This window comes from Parasteatoda tepidariorum, chromosome 11 (genome assembly GCF_982258835.1).
Source record: "Parasteatoda tepidariorum strain Cologne lab strain chromosome 11, Ptep-v5.0, whole genome shotgun sequence".
In the NCBI taxonomy this organism is placed as follows: Eukaryota; Metazoa; Arthropoda; class Arachnida; order Araneae; family Theridiidae; genus Parasteatoda; species Parasteatoda tepidariorum.
In genome coordinates this window covers 67,150,569-67,168,218 of record NC_141765.1, presented here as the reverse complement: position 1 = coordinate 67,168,218, position 17,650 = coordinate 67,150,569, and the positions used below count along the sequence as shown (strand labels likewise).

Sequence of the window (17,650 nt, the reverse complement as noted above, 5' to 3'; positions counted from 1 at the left end):
GGTGCTTATTTTCGTTTTTTAAAAGCCCTTGAAGGTGCTTTTTTCATTGGGTGTTTTTAAAAAGTGCTTAATTTTCCCTTTTCTAAATTAAGATTTTTCCTTTACCCTGTTGATTTTCGCTACGAATTATGCAGAAAGACACTTCACATTGTTCTATTCAACGTTTTCACAATTAATTCAACCCCAATCTATTTCGCCGCATCGTCAGTCTGTAGCGTATGAAAACGCCATTCGATTTACATGATTTAAAAATTTTTGACAATTGTCAAAAACAATGACAAAAGGTTTTTTTTTTTTTTTGACATGGCGGATAAAACCGTAAATTGTCAAAAGCTTTCCAACCCTGCCTAGTTATGATATTTTTTTAAAGTGCTTAAAAATATGAGTGTGCTTGAAAAAAGTTTAAAAGGTGCTTATTTTTTGTTGAATAATTTGGCTAGACATCTTCATTTTATTTACTAATTGCCATTGCAACGCAATAAGTAAATGAGAAAATATAATAGCGGTTTTTAGTAATGCAGGTGTAAAACTCGTAGGGGACGATTTTTATACATTTTATTAGTTTGAAATAAGTCCGAAGCCGGAGTGAGCCCGTTACATCTCTAATGGTTATTATCGTTTTGAATTGAATTTTTCATTTAAAGTGTTCAGTTAATGTTCTTCTTAACCTTTGTGGAAAGAGTTTTTGAAAAATTAATTCTCTGATTCGATTTCATACAAGCATTGATGTAATAGATTCATTTTTAATTTAATTCTGTGTGATCGTATATCCGATTCAATCCGGACTGAACGGAAACTCTTATCTATAATTGAAGAACTAACTTGAAAAAAAAGAGGGTTGGATGGAATTTGGTGATGAAATAAGACTCAAGAACAAAAACAGTACATATACTGTAGATAAATTAAAAAAATATATTTCTACCGATCTCTTTAGACAAGTATCACGATTAGAAAACTTCAGTTTCATAATTCTTATTTAAGAAGATGTATCTTTCTTAAATTTATTTTTTCGCAGTATTATGAAAAATCATGGCAAGCCATTCATAGCGAGTTGTTTTAATTAATATTTAAAAAAAATTTCTTTTATTTTGATTAATTTTTCAAATGAAACGCTTTAAATGAGATTTGAATTATTTACGGTTTGTTATTATAACACTGCTAGGAATTTTTTTTCTGTGATTATGACAACGCTTTAATTATTTCTTGCTTTACATGTTGTTTTAAAACTAGTGTAGCAAATGTTTACTTTTGCTGCTTTAAATTAATATAACAAGAGTGCGACGAATTTTAACGATCAGGGTTAAACATAAATGTTTCTAAAATTGAGAAATACAAGTTTTGTTGGAGTTTTTGACTTACAAAATATATAATTAAAAAATATAGCAGACGATTTTTTTCGATAAATACATGGCTAAAAATGTAACCCACTGTCACGTAAAACGATTTCTTACATTTTTGTTTTATCAAACGATATATTTAGTAAATTACAGACGATTTTTCCTTATCCTGTTCTCAATTCATTTAATATTTGTTAGTTCATAACATAATAACATGTTTGATCTCAGTAATGTAAATAACTTTTTTTCCTTGAAAAATATTTCTGAGCATGAGAATAATCACATACAGGGTAAAGAACAAAGTCATTACTAACTAATCACTTAAAATTTCAATAAAAAAATAACTCATTAAACTTATTTTTGTTATTTTATTTTATTATTTATTTTCTTGCAACATTAAGTTAGCGCTTTTATTTTTGATTTCTTATCACATCTTGTACCAATAATTGTGCTTTTAATTCCCATCAATTTAGTGTTATTTTTAAGTGAATATACAATACGATAACCTAAGGTTATATTTGTTAAATTTAGTTTATTGTATTTGGGACTGTAATATGTTACAAACGGTATGTTAATTGAGAAAAATTATCTAAAAATGAATATTATGTAGTTTTTTTTATTGGTGACCCAATTTAATTTATATGATGATTTGAATAAAAGCTATTAATTTTCATTTGTTATTATTATTTATTTAATTCGTTTTTGGAAAGCATTGTTTTTAATTTATGTTCGAAATTGTACGAAAGAGTTCGTAATTACTTTGCCTATTGTTCTAGTTTTAAGTGCAGTTAGCACAATTTGTAGGCTTATATGTATTGTAGTTTTATACTTTGTATTAGCCAAGAGGCAAATCGTTATTTAATATACCAGTGGTAGTAGCTACAGCATGTTTCAATCCCAAAAACAACGAAGGTTTTCCAGTCAGTAGCGCCATCCATTGATGAACTTAGTAGCTCATTTTGAAAGTTGTTTCAAAAAACTTTTTTCGTTTTATAAGCAGAACGCATCAAATCTCACGTGTCCAATTTTTTCTGTTTTAAATAGATTTTCAAAAAATTTTGTTATTTTAGGGACATATTCTTAAAGTTTAATTCATTATTGTAATTTATAATGCAGGTATAATTTAATTATTATCTGCGTAATAATACAACCTGTAATGATTTTTGAAGCACTACATTTTAAAAGCACACCCTATCATATGAAAACATTTATTGCGAATGAATTATTATTCTATTATTGTAGACAAGTTTTCTCTCAAAATATTTGACAGCGATATTTTCGATGTCCTTCAAAATTCTAATCCGCACTGTTTTATTATAATAACCTGAAAACTTTTGAGGTCAATGCCAATCTTACTTTCTCAGATCATGTACGAATCTTTTACATCTACCATAAAACGGACAACATCAGCTTTTCCAATTTATGTAGATTCGTTTACTGTTTATGATTGTTTCAAACTTGACTTGTTTCAAATAATCACATGTGTAGCAACTGTAAACGTAAATAAATAAAACTTTTAAGTCTTTGATATGTTTCATTTTCTCCATTAAATAATCAAAGATTAAGATGAAATTAAGAGATAAAACTGGAATAAAATGAGCACATAAATTTAACTGAATCAGGGCATGGAAAAATAAGAAGACAAGATGGTAAATCAAAAGATAATCGAATCATTAAAAAAGCAAAAAGTGGTGACTAATAAAATACAAAATTTTATTAAAAAAGATTAAACTTAGCAACTTCTTCTAGCATTTGTTTTTTCTGTTTAACAATGAACGTTAATAAATATCAAAAATCTGAAATGTTTGCTATTGTGGTAGTTATGATTGAATAATAAAAGCGATAATAAATAAACAAAAATGAATTGAGTTTCTACAACTTTTTACAATTTTTGTCGCTTGTGGCATCTCTGATATATGTAGTTCAAAAAAAGGAAAATCTTGGTGTCCGTTTGCTGGTCTAAATATATGCTCTTAATGCTTAACTTTTTTTTCGTTACAACACTTTTTATGCCAGAAAAATCCACAAATAAGCGAAAAGAAAAGAAATCCAAAGATAATAAAGTTATTCTTTTTAAACAACTTATGCTCTCTATGTTGAACTTATTTTATTACAAAATTTATTTTATATTTGAACTTTGTTTATTATTTATTATCATATAGCTATTTATGCTATTTAGAGATTCAGTTGCATTTTAAATTAGTTTTAGCTCATATACTTAAAAAACAGTTTTTATTGACTATGACGCTGTTGTTTTGCTTTAAAAATAAATTTAATGAATCATGCAAAATTAATAGTTAAAACTTTGGTAAATTATGGTTATGTGTGAATGAGATGTCGATTAAATGTAATGATAATGTAATGTGTTGTGTTTAGTAAAAGTGTGCATCATATTTTTTTGATTTTGTCTTTCAGGTATCTTTACCGATGTATTTTTTATTCTGAATAAAGAAGTGGTGTGTAGTTGGTGAAAAATGCTAAATTATCATTTTCCAAAATATCGATGGGTTATCCATACCCATAGGAATTATCGTTCATATGAAAGTCTACGTGGATTTTCCTTTCTTAGCCATTAGGAAGATTTTACGGAATTTTTATTATTAAGTAAGTGTATTTTTAATTCATAGTATTTTATGAATACTTTATTGTTTTATTAACGTAAGATAAAAGTATAATATTTTTGAAATTAATTATTAATCACTTGCAGCTATAAGTACGATATTATTCAATTTCTTGTTATATATGCTAATTTCGTCTTTTAGGTTGTCTTTTAGAAAAAAGTATTACGTGTTTTACGTTAGTAGCTTTAATTTTTTGTTATGTTTTGTTATTAATTATTAAACGCTTGCAGCTTTGAGTACGATATCTTTCTTTATTTTTTTGTACGACAATGCCATCTTTCAAGTTGTCATGTGGAAAAATAATTTTTTTCATTACATTTTGATATTTTTCACCTAGAAATACTTTTTAAAAAATTCTTATTTTACTATTCCGTTTCTTTTAAAGTACTGCTTCAATACGTTCAAGGATAAGTTTCAAGAATAGTTAATTTTTGTTACACTAAAAGTGAAATGAAATAAATAAATGAGATTTGCGAAAAATTTTGTTTACTGATTTTGAGTAGAATGGATTATTTCCTCTTGTAGAATAGAGTATATTTATGTTTTGCTTTTTAACCGTAATGTAAAGTAATTTGTTGTAAAGTAATCTTGACATTTTAATAGATTCAGTTAACTATGAATTTATTCGTTAATGCGAATCATTGTAATTTTTTTTTCAAATAAAAGCATCCCGTTTCATTAAAAGCAGGTTTATAAACAACCGATTTACATTTGTCATGTGTCCCGCAGTGGACTGATCGTTAAGACACGGTTCCCAGCAGATCACTGGCTGCGGTCAGTGTGCGGGTGGGTGACCACTTGGATCAGACTGCGTAGGGACCGAGGGTGTGCGGTATTGGTCCTCGTTAAACTGTGCTACCGTAAAGTGCTCGACTTCGCGCGCAGGTCGTCGGGCTACCGAAGCGGGGGTGCCATCCCCTCCGCAGAGGATTAAAATTGTGATGGCATGTCTTCGGATCATCCTCCGGGATGTTTCCCAGACCGTCGCCAATAGCCCATTGTGCAGCTCTAGTGCGACGTAAATTAGCAACAACAACTATATTTGTCATGTTGTATGCACTGCCAAGTTACTCTGATGCAAAATCTAGTTATTATATGAAAATATAGAAAGCAAATAATTTTACTCACATAAAATCTTTCAAGTTGTTCAGTGCAATTATTTTACCCCACAACACAAAAACTTTTATTAAACAATAGTTGTGGCATCTCAACTCTGATTAATAACAATTTTATTTATCATTCAGTTTTTTTTTTAACTCATTTAACTTGCTATATGATAAATAATGTTCTAAGTTTTTAAGAAAAGTAATTAAACTTAAATTATAACTTCAAAATACATCTGTGAATAGAAATAAAGCGTTCGTAATATTAGTTACAACCCATCAAATTTTTAATTACTGCATTGAAATTGTCACAAAATTAAATGACATGTCACAAAAAATGTTACTTTTTTTTATTTATTTATTTATTTTGTAGTACCGTGGTGTAAAATGATCCATGCAAAAAAAATCAAAAAAAAATTTTTTTAAGTTAAATAATACATTTTAAAAATCATGTAACATAACTTTAAAAATCGTGCAAAAATTACCAAAATATATTAATACTTTTCAGAAAAGTCCGTCGAATATTTGTTTATTGAATATATGTCGAATATTTGAATATATATGGAATATTTTTAATTTCAACTTTTTAATTACTGCATTGAAATTGTCACAAAATTAAATTACATGTCACAAAAAATTTTACTTTTTTAATTTATTTATTTATTTAATTTTTTTTTTTGTCGCACCGTGGTGTAAAGTGATCCATGCAAGAAAAAAAAATTTAAAAGTTAAATAATACATTTTAAAAATCACGTAACATAACTTTAAAAATCGTGAAAATATATTATTACTTTTCAGAAAAGTCCATCGAATGTTTGTTTATTGAATATTTGAATATGTATGGAATAATTGCATTTATGTAGAGTATTTGATTAGTGGAAATATTATACGACCATCTTATAGCAATTACTATGCATATTTTTCTAAAAAAAATTTATTTCTCTTAAGAATGGAGTGTAAGGTTAGTACCATTTTAGCTATTGGGAAATGCCTCTAAAACTTAGAAGGCAATTTTAAAAGGGATTGGGTGGAAACTTCGATCGATAGTGTCTCCTGGGGATTTTATCTCCTTTCAGCATGTCAGTCCTACCCTAATTCCTTTATTACTGAGATAATGAAATAGTGAACCACCTACCTCTTCCCGTTCTTTGTGACAGTTGATATTCTTTTCTAAAGCATTTTTATGTTTATTTTCTAAACGTTTTACAATTGTTGTTAAATTAACCAGCTAGTTTTAGTTTCTTGGAATATTTTTCCAAATAAAGTTGTTTCTAGTCTTAGCGTGATATTTTTCGCTACTTCAATTTTATTTAAAAAATAGCAATTTTTAATTCTAAAAATAAAGTTATCTTTAAAATGAATAAAAACTGTCAACATCACTAAGTTTATTTTCATCCTATTAGCAATATTATATAAATTTCATTTTTAAGAAAGCATGTAGATTAAAATAAGAAAAAGGAGGAAGATTATCTCACTTTTTTTAAAAAATAAATAAATAAAGAGAGAGAGAGATTGTCACTTTGACTGCTAAGAATTATTAGAATTATAAAATAACAGTGTCCTATTTTGTAAAAAGATTCAAAAATTATTTATAATGAACTAAATGAAAAAAAAATTATTCAGAATAACTAAGTTACAATAACTTCATAAAGAAAGTCTTTTTTAAATGAAGATCGATTTAAAAAGAAAAGAGTTCTAAGAAGTGTTATTTTTGAAAAAAATGAATTTTCTTGAGAAAAGATATTATTTTTAATTTTATTTAACTATTCAGCATGAATTTATTTTTTCAACAAGTTAAATTTCGCAGATCTCAGTGGATGAAGAAACTAGTTTACAATCTTTGAGTGTTTTTGGAGTGGAAGAAACTTCCAAGTGCATTTGTTATCAAGCAGTTGACTACTCTTTTAGAAAGTCACTCGTTTGACAACAAGTTAAGACGTTAAGAGTGCAAATGCTATAACGTGAACACTTCAAATAAGTGTTAGGGATTTCAAAATTTTCTCAATTAAAAACTTGTTGGAAAAAAATATAAAGCATAGTTTTTATTTCAGGTTATCGTAGAATAGGTTATAAAACTAATTTACTTAAATTCAGTTGAATGTCTCTTCGAATTTTTATCCTAAAATGTATAATCTATATTCAAATGTATAATTATCAAAAATGGTTCATCGTAAATAACAAACCTAACCTTAATGTAAAATTTTAACTTTATTTAAACTTAAAATAGTTTAGAAGGAACATTTTGTTTTTATCGTAAAAGCTGTCTTTTTAGTACTTGCAGAAAAAAAGTTTTTTTATTTAAATGACTTTAAACTACATAATAAACAAGTAGAATGGTAGCAATATAAAACATTTCCATTTAAAGTTATTTTGATCTATTTTATTCTCAGTTTGCAGGCTAATGAGAAAATATTCAAATTATTATCTTGAAAGCACAGTGCATGGTTCTAATATGTAAATTACCTTTTACCAAATAAGTACTTTTAAAGTAGCTATACCGTACCGAAATAATACTAAGTAATAGTTAGACGTAAAATGTCACCCTTGAAACAAAGTGTAGATTATCACTAATCATTTAATTATAATTAAGCCCTTCATATGTCTAAAAAAAAATTGGGAAATAATGTTAAAACTGTTGAACATGGTCTGAAATGATGTTCCAACCAGAAAAAAATTACAAAAGTACGGGTTTATTAACATTTTTCATCATGTATAATTATTTCTTAACCTGTTTAATTAAACCTTATTAACATATTAAACATATTTTATTAGATCACTAAAATAATATAGTGGAATGAAAAGTTTTGATATTGATGTGGATTATTAAAGAGTATGACTTGTAAAGTTTTATTACAAAAATTATTTTTTATTACAAAGCATGCACTAAATAGCACTATAATTTTTAAAAAAATTTAGAAGATCAACTTTTGCTATAGGTAATGAAATGAAATGATTTTTATATTTAACTATTAAATTTTAACTGTGAAAAATAAAAATATTAATTGGCATAAAAAAAAAGCAGTCAGAACTTAAATATTCATTTGTTTGAAACAATGGCGTAGCTAGATGGAAGGGGACATTTGTCACCGGGTGCATCTTTAGAAGGGCGCATAATTTATAAAAAATTAATTCCAGTACAATTTTTTTTCTCTTTTAAATATCCTCAATTTCATTTATTAATAACGGGTCTCATAACTTCTTCACATTTTTATCACTTTTATCTAAAATTGAAAAGGAAGTCTAATGTTATATTAGTTTGTTTTACATTTAGTTTTTTTTTTTAAAATTATTTTTAACAAATTGGTAAAATATTTATTGAAAAATACCCTTAAACATAATGGCATTGAGAAATGTATATCGATTAATCAATTAAAAACAATAAATGTAATCAAAGACATCTATGTGTAATAGAAACTGCATTAATTACATACTCTGTTAAACTTTAAACCAATCGAATATAAATTTATGAAGTTATTGAGAGACGTTGCCATTAAAAATATTTAAGTTTCAAAATCCTATTCAGAGTAAACTTAACATTCCGATGCTGTGGATTTCAGTTTTTACTGAAAATGGTCCGGAAGAACCCCCTTAACTCAGGCATTTAAGGGGGTGCAAACCCCTGGTGCTGTAAATCTTATTTGAAATTCAGATTTATTGCTTTTCTCTTATCATGAATATTTTAATTTTATTCGACCTGTTAATCAACCACATACTTAGAAGATTAACTTTGTTAGATAAAATTAAACCTACAAAAAATATGTAAAGAAAAAAAGAATCCTAGTATTTTGCCTTAAAGCGGCATTGAAAGCGAAGGAGAAAGAACGAGTTTCAATTTTGTTTTTCCCTTTTTAACATATTTTCTCTTTTTTATTTTCTTATGTTACACGTTATTTTTTACTACGTTTTTATTAACCGCTTTCGTTTCTGTGTGGATAGAATTTTGCAATTACTCTCGGACTAGAGGTAGCACTCACTCAATACACTCAAATTACTAGCTCGAGCACTCAGATCGGCATTTCTTTCCAGATAATAAAGCAAGTTTCAATCATTTTTTTAATACCACAACAAACAGAATTTATCATTATTTTAATGCTAAATAGAATTAATTCCGATCACTTGCCGACTATCTAGAGTTCTCGAATTTCACCAGGAGTTATATGCCTGATATAAATGCTAGTTACGATTAAATTGTGCAAGCAAATTTATCACGAAATAAAAATCGTCAATCAAAATTTCAAATACTTTCAGATGAATTACAGTGCTCAAATTTCAACCGGCGCTTTTTACCTGATATTACAAGTTAATATTATTTCCTAAATGGTGCAAGTGAAACTAATGAACAGTCGAAATTCCCTCCAACTTCCTAGATAAACAAACAAACATACACAAAATTACTAATAAGAAAATAATATTCTTTTTTTGTTTTGAAAAAAGACCGTCTTTTTTAGTAGAATTCTGTCATTTAATATTCTAAATTTATTTTTATCAAATATAAAAAGAAGTCCCCCGCCCCCGTCTTAAAATAGCGTTTTCGCATGGAGTTTTCGCTTTAATTTTGACAAAATATGTAATTTCTTACTTTTACTCTACTTGATAAACGTATCTTTTTTTTATTTTATGTTATTATAATAAAATTTTGAAAATAATTTCTTTACCAAAAGATTTTTTTTGTTGCTTTGTTTACTTTTTTTTTCTTTTTGTCTTATTATACTTGTTTTTATTGTACTAACAAACTATATTTTTTAAACTTTCGTTCATTCATTTTAAAACTTATTGCAGGTATTTAAATTTGTGGAAAACGTTTACAAACTTGAGGATATTTTTATGAACACGTGTGATGCATTCATGAACAATTGCAGAATTTTTAATGCAGTACTCTAATTAAAAAATAGTTCAAAAATAGTAAGTTAATATATTTTATTAAAGAATTTTATTTTATTTAAAACAAAAAGTACAATTTGATTTTATAATTAAAATATACCATTTTTCAAACACACATTTTCAAAATTTAGAAATCAAAATTTCTTAATTTTTCGTAAAATTCAAATTTTATGATGTGCAACATTAAGACAACTTATTTGATATTCGAATCAAAATTAAAAGTTTAACTAACATAAAAACATACTTTCTAGGAATTAAACACTAATATATACTACATATTTGAAATGTTAAGTGTAGTTTTTAAATTATTTTTATGTTTTTTTTTTTAAATCAAACTTTTGTTTTAAAAAAACATTTTAATTTTTTATTTAAAATTCGTATTTAATTCGAAGAAAATAAACTTTGAATTTGGATTTAAATGTCTGGTGCTTTGACATAATATTGCTCGCTAATAAACTCCCATTTTGGGAAGCAATTAAAAATAGTTTATTTCAATTTTAAAATTAAACTGCACTTCAAATAAAAAAAAAATAATAAAATAAAATTAAAAAAAAATAAATTAAATAAAATTAAAAAATAAATGCTTTATCAAAAAATGAAGCCCAATTATCTCATTATGTTACTATAAAAATTGGACTGCTGTTTCTTTAAATTTCTGTAAAGTGGTATGAAGTGGAAGAATTTCTACATTTTGCTACGCTTGCTGCTTTGTTAATACTAGTTACCCCCCATAAATAATTGTTAAAATTCGTTTATTTGATTGAAACTTTATTAAAAAAAACTTAATTTTTATTGAAACATAATTTTTTTTGAAACGAATATTTATCACATAGCATCGAGGTGGTTTTGTTTTATGTTAAAGTTTTTATGTTATTGTTGTTTGTAATATAATCTTCCCACTAACTTCTTTCAAAAATTATTATTTTACCAGTTTTTGATAGTTTCGTTCGAAAATTCACTCAGTCATATCCGTTGTTTGGCAATGCTTCATTATGTTGATATGATAGAAAAGTTCTGAAGGTCATTACCGCCGACCTTAAGTTGAATTCGATTAATGGTAGGAGGTAACATTCGATAGTAATCTTGTATAAAATTATAGTTGGAAATGAAAAAATGGAAGTAGGAAAAGTGATAACATTAAAATGGTTTTTTCCCCTTGATGACTTATAATTTTATTCTTGTTTATGTCATTCTATTTTACAATTAAAAAACAACTTTAAGTCAGTTTTTTTTTTTTCCTAATAAGAAAATAAAAATCTACACTCGACATTAAAGATCAAAATTTAATAACAATAATTTTTTTTAAACCTTGCAAATGTCAATAGATAGATGGGATTTTTTTTTTAAAAACAAAATTTAGTTTTACTTTTAAATGCTTTAAATTGTTGAAAATACTTTTACACATTATTCGGTGTAGTTTTTTAACAATACAAAGTGTTTGGATAGGACATTTAAAATTTCTCATTTTTAGGAGAATATTTAAAATGATAAATTAAAATACATAAAATAACCCTTTAAAATAAGAGAATTTTACATGAAAGTTCCCTCCCTTTGCCATAATCATAAGCTAATCTGAATCATAGCTGATAAATTAGCGAGAAAAACTTTCATGATACTAAGAATCGTTAAAGAACTTTTTACAAAAAAAATTGTTAGAAAATAAAATAGTAAATTTTGAATTTTTTTTTTTAAGCTCCCACTCTTAAATAAAAAATAAAATAAAAAGAGACGTCTGACTCAAAAGTACCTTTTTCATTCCTCAATTCGAAAATCTAAATATTAACTGTTAAAGTAGCGAGGAAACGTTTATGATGCAGGGAATTATTTCAGCTCCTTCTACAACAAAAATAATCTGAAATGGAAAATTATATCTTTCACAAAAAAGCATCAAAATTAAACCCTCTTAAAAAAAGAAAGAAAATAAATATGTTCCACTCAATATCCCTCAATTAGGAAACTAAATTATGTCTGTTAAAATAGTAAGAAAAACTTTCATGATGTAAGAAATCGTTTCTACAAAATCGTGCCCTTCTACAAAAAATAATTTGAAAAATAGAAAATAACGTAACTGTATTAAAAAAAAGGACATGTTAAATAAAACCCCTCTTAAAAAAGAAATACGCACCTCTGAATATCCCCCTTACTTTAATTAGCCAATCTAAATCAACTGAGGAAATCGAGAGAGAAGCTTTCTTGATGCAGAGAATGCTTCACATGAAATTTCCCTACACATTTTCCCTGTTGAGGTACCTTTTTACCGGACCTTATTTTCCAGGGATCCTTTTAACCGGTACCTTTTTTTCCTTCTACCGAAAAACAAACGTGAACAAAACAAACTTTTTTGAAAATAGATACAGTATTTTCGTGGTATACTTAACTAGTCATTTTAACATAATTTAGAATGAAGTATCCAACTATTAAGTCACACTGAAAGAAATATTAGTTGATATAAAAAGGAATTTCTATTTCGTTGCAAGAAAAATAAAATATCTATACAATATTAAATAGAATTTTATAGTTGAAAGCTTATGAATGAGTTTGCTATAAAAAATATCATAACACCCGTCTTATTGTGTGCTCGATATTTACAAAGAGTTAACTGTCTTAAGTTGAGAAAGCTGTCTTTAACCTAATTTTACAGTCGTAAATGTCACTCTTTTAATTTCTGCTTGCTTCACAACGCTCCAATTTGAAAGCTGTGTCGAAAAAAAGAAAGGAAAAATTGTTATCGTTTCTAAATGATGATAATTTCAATCTTCGTTAACCTGCTTAGCAGCTTAAAATAACGATAGTGATATTCGTCCAAAAGATGGAAATTTGACCTTCTGCATATGCAGCATTTGCAAGTGTTACGAGGTCGGACTTAGCCTAAGGGACAGGAACTGCTTTAGGGACTTAAGCATCTATCCAAAAGTCCGGTCTGACTTCCTTATGACTTTTCAAGGTTGCCTGCTGGAAAAAAGATTGTTTGTGGTCCACATTCATGGGGCGTGGTGACCCTGCAGCGTGGGAGCAATTTTGATTTCTTTTTTATGCGCATATGTAGCTTTTTCAATGTTTGCAATTTAACGACATCGACCCTAATCAAGGTCCTCTATGCCTGGGCTGATATCGCCCAGTTTATTTACAAATATATCTTACACCTAATAGCAATTACTCTTTTTCTGAAAGAAAGAGGTAACTTAAATTGACCAGAACGATTTTGAAGGTGGCTTGTTTTGATTGTCCGGGATGTTATACGTGATTTTTATAAATACGGGTCACTATCTAAATGTATCGTTTTCATCGAAATTTATATTTATTAGATGATGCATATTTTGTCTCATTCTTGGGTTGGCAGTTCAATATGTTGTTTTAATTTCAACTACGTATATTTGGTTGAAATTGAAAAATAGTTTGAAGAACCATCTTCAGGAACTATGCTCAACATTTTTTTTTTGTTGTTGTTGTTGTTGTCTGTTTGATTTCAATAGACCATATTAAAATGTTACAAGAACGAAACTAGCTGTTATCTACCTAATCAAGGCCCTGAACATGAAAATGACTTCGAAAATATCCAATCAGCTCTAGTTTTAAAGTGATTTAACTATTTTAAGGAACTGACATGGGACCTTTTCTTATAATATGGGACAAAAATAAACCTTGATAGAATTCTTTAAAAATATAGGAGGATCTAGTCAATACGTCATATTCTTCAAATGTCTCAAATTAAGCCGTTGTGGCTCAGGAGAGCACTCGCCTTCTAATGAAGAGACTCGGGTCTGAATCCAAGTGATGGCTGATCAATATGAACTTCGTGCCTGGATTGCACCGACCTCAGTGCTGGCGCAAACTATTCTCAGTAGTGAATAGTTTGCGCCAGCACTGACTCAAAAAATCATGAGTTAAGAGTCCCCTTGTCGTCAAGCTAACCGTAAGAGATTTTCATGGTTGGTATTTCTCTCCATGTAACGCAATTGCGGGTTAGTTCCATCAAAAATCCCTCTTCGAAAGTAACTTTCTTCCAATAATTGATCAATGAGTTCCCTAGTCTTCTGGATTGAGTTCAAAATTACAAGACTAATTAAAATGTCCATATATCCATGAATATTCAAGCTAGGTGCAATTGTTACAATTAATAACCAAAAATATTGTTGCAAGTTTATTGGTACATTTTTTGGCATAGGGTGTTCAAAAACACTAATTTCCGTTTGTAATTTATTATCGGTATGTCAAACCTCTTAAAGCTTTAAACTTCATTGCTAAGTATAAGAAATCGCATGATCTAAACACTTCTGAAGTTAAAAAATGTTTCGCTAAGTATTTCTTGAGAAATAAGAAAAAATGTGTTAGTATAAAAGTGTTTCCATTATTTTGTCCCCATCCCCTGTACATATATATATATATGTGTAACGAAGAGACATTTCGAAAAAAAGAAGAAAAAATTAATAATGTATTTGTAGATAATGAGTTTAAAATGTAAGAAAAAAAAAGCAGAAAGCAAACTTACCTATATAAAGTAAATTATAATAAAAAATGCGTTAAAAATAGATTGACTAATCTATCAGTTAACAAAATTTGCTGAGAAAAAAATAAAGTACGTGCTTTTAGCTCTATTGTATAAAATACTTGGTAAAAAAAGAAAATTAAATTTCAGTACTGCCATCTATAAAAAAATACTTTAAGAATAATAATGTTTGGAAAAATTTAAGTAACAGACGCCCATAATAGGAAAAAGAAGTTTATAAAAATCATAAAAACACAAACTTGGAATAAACCATTTTACTAACTTTCCTTCTTTCATAGGGGGACTGTTTATAAGTCAGAGCCCACATATATGTATAAAAATCCATTTTTAGACTTTATCCTTCATTCATACATTCCCTCATAACAGTTATGTCTGAAAGTGTTGCCAGCATTCATCGGGGGTGTTGTTTATAGGTTAGAGTCCTTATCCACTTATTTGCGAAAAATAAATAAGTAAAGAAGTAAACTGTTTATTACACTATACAATAAAGATTTAAAACTCTTTAATAAAGGAATTAGAAGAATTACAAATTAGAAGTTTACTTAATGAATTAATTTATACAGTATAAAAGGTCATACATCAAAATTATTTAATCCACTGGCTTTAGAAATAGCTTATCATAACTAGTTTCTACCTTAAAAATAAATCAGAACTAATACTATATTCAGAAAAAATATTGTTCTAAGTTGTTTTTAGTTATATTAAAAGAAAATTGAAAGATTGAATATGGAAAATTGTTATTACTTATATCTGATTTAAAATTATCAGTCTCTTTTAAAAATTCTTTAGAATAGGAGTTATTTTTGTAATACCTAAGAATCTGATTGGTAATAATATTCGAGAAAACCTTATTAGATAAATTGGAATTAAAATAGAGTTAAAATCATTTCTTTTGTCAAGGGAAATTTGTCATTTATTTTAAAGAGTTAAATCTTGAAAATTTGCTGAACGATTTCAAATATTAGGTTTGTTAAGAATTAATTCACTGGGATAAATTTGCTTAGCTAAAACTTCAAAATTACTAACCAATAGATCCTAAATAAAATAAATCGGAGAACGGACATAAGATTATCAAAGGATTTTTCAAATCCATATATATATATATATATATATATATATATATATATATATATATATATATATATATATATATATATATATATATATATATATATATATATATATATATATATATATATATATATATATATATCAAAATTGTTACACCAGGAAGGAAAGCAAACAACAAAATTATATTTATTGGGCACATACATTATAGTTAGAAGAACAAGTGATTAAATTTTCAGGATATTTAGATGTATAGATCTTGAGGAATCAGTACTCAGAGCAGCCTCCCCTGGCAGCAATAACAGCAGTTATTCTCCTGGTCATCGAGTCGAACAGAGATTGGATAGCATGGACGGATACAGGTCAGCATTCCATGCAGCTTCAACATTATGCCACAATTCATCGACCTTAGTTACTGACAAGTGGTGGCGTGCCAGTCGTTCGGCAATCATTGACCAGACGTTTTCAATTGATGAAAGATCAAGAGGACGTGCTGACCAGGGCAACAGGCGAACATGTTCTGTGTCTAGGAAGGTCAGGACAGTGCGGGCAACATGCGGTCGTGCATTGTCCTGCTGAAGCGTAGCGTTATGGTGACCTCGAGGATAAGGCAGAGCAACCGGCCCTAACACGTCAGAAATGTAACGGCTACAGTTCAAAGTGCCGCCAATGCGAACAAGAGGTGATCGAGACGTGTATCCAATGGCACCCCATACCATTACTCCAGATGATGGGCCGGTATGACGATGTCGAACGCAGGCTGCCAATGGGCGTTCTCCATGATGTCGCCAAGCATGGATACGACCATCATGATGCTGTATACAGAACCTGGATTCGTCTGAAAAAACAACGTCATGCCATTCCTGCGTCCAGGTTCGTCGTTGATCACACCATTTGAGGCGTTCCTGCCAACGATGCAGCATCAAGGGCAGCCGAAGCCGTGGTCGCTGTGCTGACAGTCCATGCTGCTGCAAACGTTGTCGAACTGTTCGTCCAGACGCTTATTGTCTTGCAAATGACCCCATTTGTTGACTCAGGGTTCGTGACGTAGCTGTACGATCCTTTAAGGCCATGTGGATAACATGTCTGTCTCCTCGGCTGTTAGTGATGCGGGGCTGCTGAGTTCCTGCGCGGTGTTCCATATGACCGTCATGAACCCATCGCATCGATTCCATATTTTGCTAACAATCAGGGGATCTCGATCAAACTCAGACACGTGCTGGTAGGAATTTCTCCTTCTTACAGGAGGCAAAACAAAAACTTTTTCACCCAAGAACAACGCTCAAATTTAATTTCTGTATGGGAAACTTACTGTCAAATCTCTTCTTTTATACACGGTGTAGGTGTCGCTACCGCCGCCTGCTTTCCATGAATGCGCTGATAAGCTAATCATTTGCATACCTCAACATGCTGTATCCGTCCTGCAAATTTTGCGCTCGTGGTGTGTCGCCTTCCTGGTGTAGCAATTTTAATGGCCAATAGTGTATATAAAAATATGAATAACTTTTGTTTTATTTAGCGAATTTTCATTTATTAATATGTGCCAATAATGATTCAAAGGTTGATCTCAAATATGCTAATTATTTAGTTTTAATTATTTATTAAGTTACATTATCAGACGCGAAAACGTACGTTCTCTAATTACCTTTTTTTATGGATTTGAATTTTTCACCATCAAAATATGGCCCAATGTATGATCCCAATGATTTTATCATGAGAGCGATAGAAAATTCTGGCCCCTTAATACATATTCACTGATGTTTGTAAAAATTGCAACACTGGGAAGAAATTATCAGAAATTAATAAAATTTATTCCGAATATTACTGATAGTGATAGATAAACGATCAAATTTACAAACAAACAAAAAAGTCGGAAATCAGTGTTTTGATGTCTGTTACGCTGAGCTATGAGAGCCTGCATGCATACCTCATGGCATTCTGGGAAATGGCATTCTACGAGTGTGTCACTGACAGATGAAATCTAGACATACTCTTTGGGTGACATATCCGGAGAATAAGCGAACATAGAAGAAGCAAAATCTGTTGCAAACTGATAACGACTTGTGCAGTTTTAAAACATGTGCACGGGCATTATCCTGCTAAAATATAACACCTGGAATACATCAAAGAATG

The 17,650-nt window shown here is 28.7% G+C and overlaps 1 protein-coding gene across 4 annotated transcripts in view; it reads left to right on the top strand.

Annotated features, from left to right (window-relative positions):
- The window catches only part of LOC107437530 (nuclear receptor subfamily 2 group C member 2), a 125,087-nt gene that overhangs the window by 16,531 nt on the left and 90,906 nt on the right, over nt 1–17,650 (top strand). For all 4 annotated transcript variants that reach the window (XM_043040090.3, XM_071187938.2, XM_087155013.1 and 1 more), the window contains exon 2: nt 3,753–3,941. The gene's annotated coding sequence lies outside the window, so the exon portion shown is untranslated. The remainder of the gene's footprint in view (nt 1–3,752; nt 3,942–17,650) is intronic.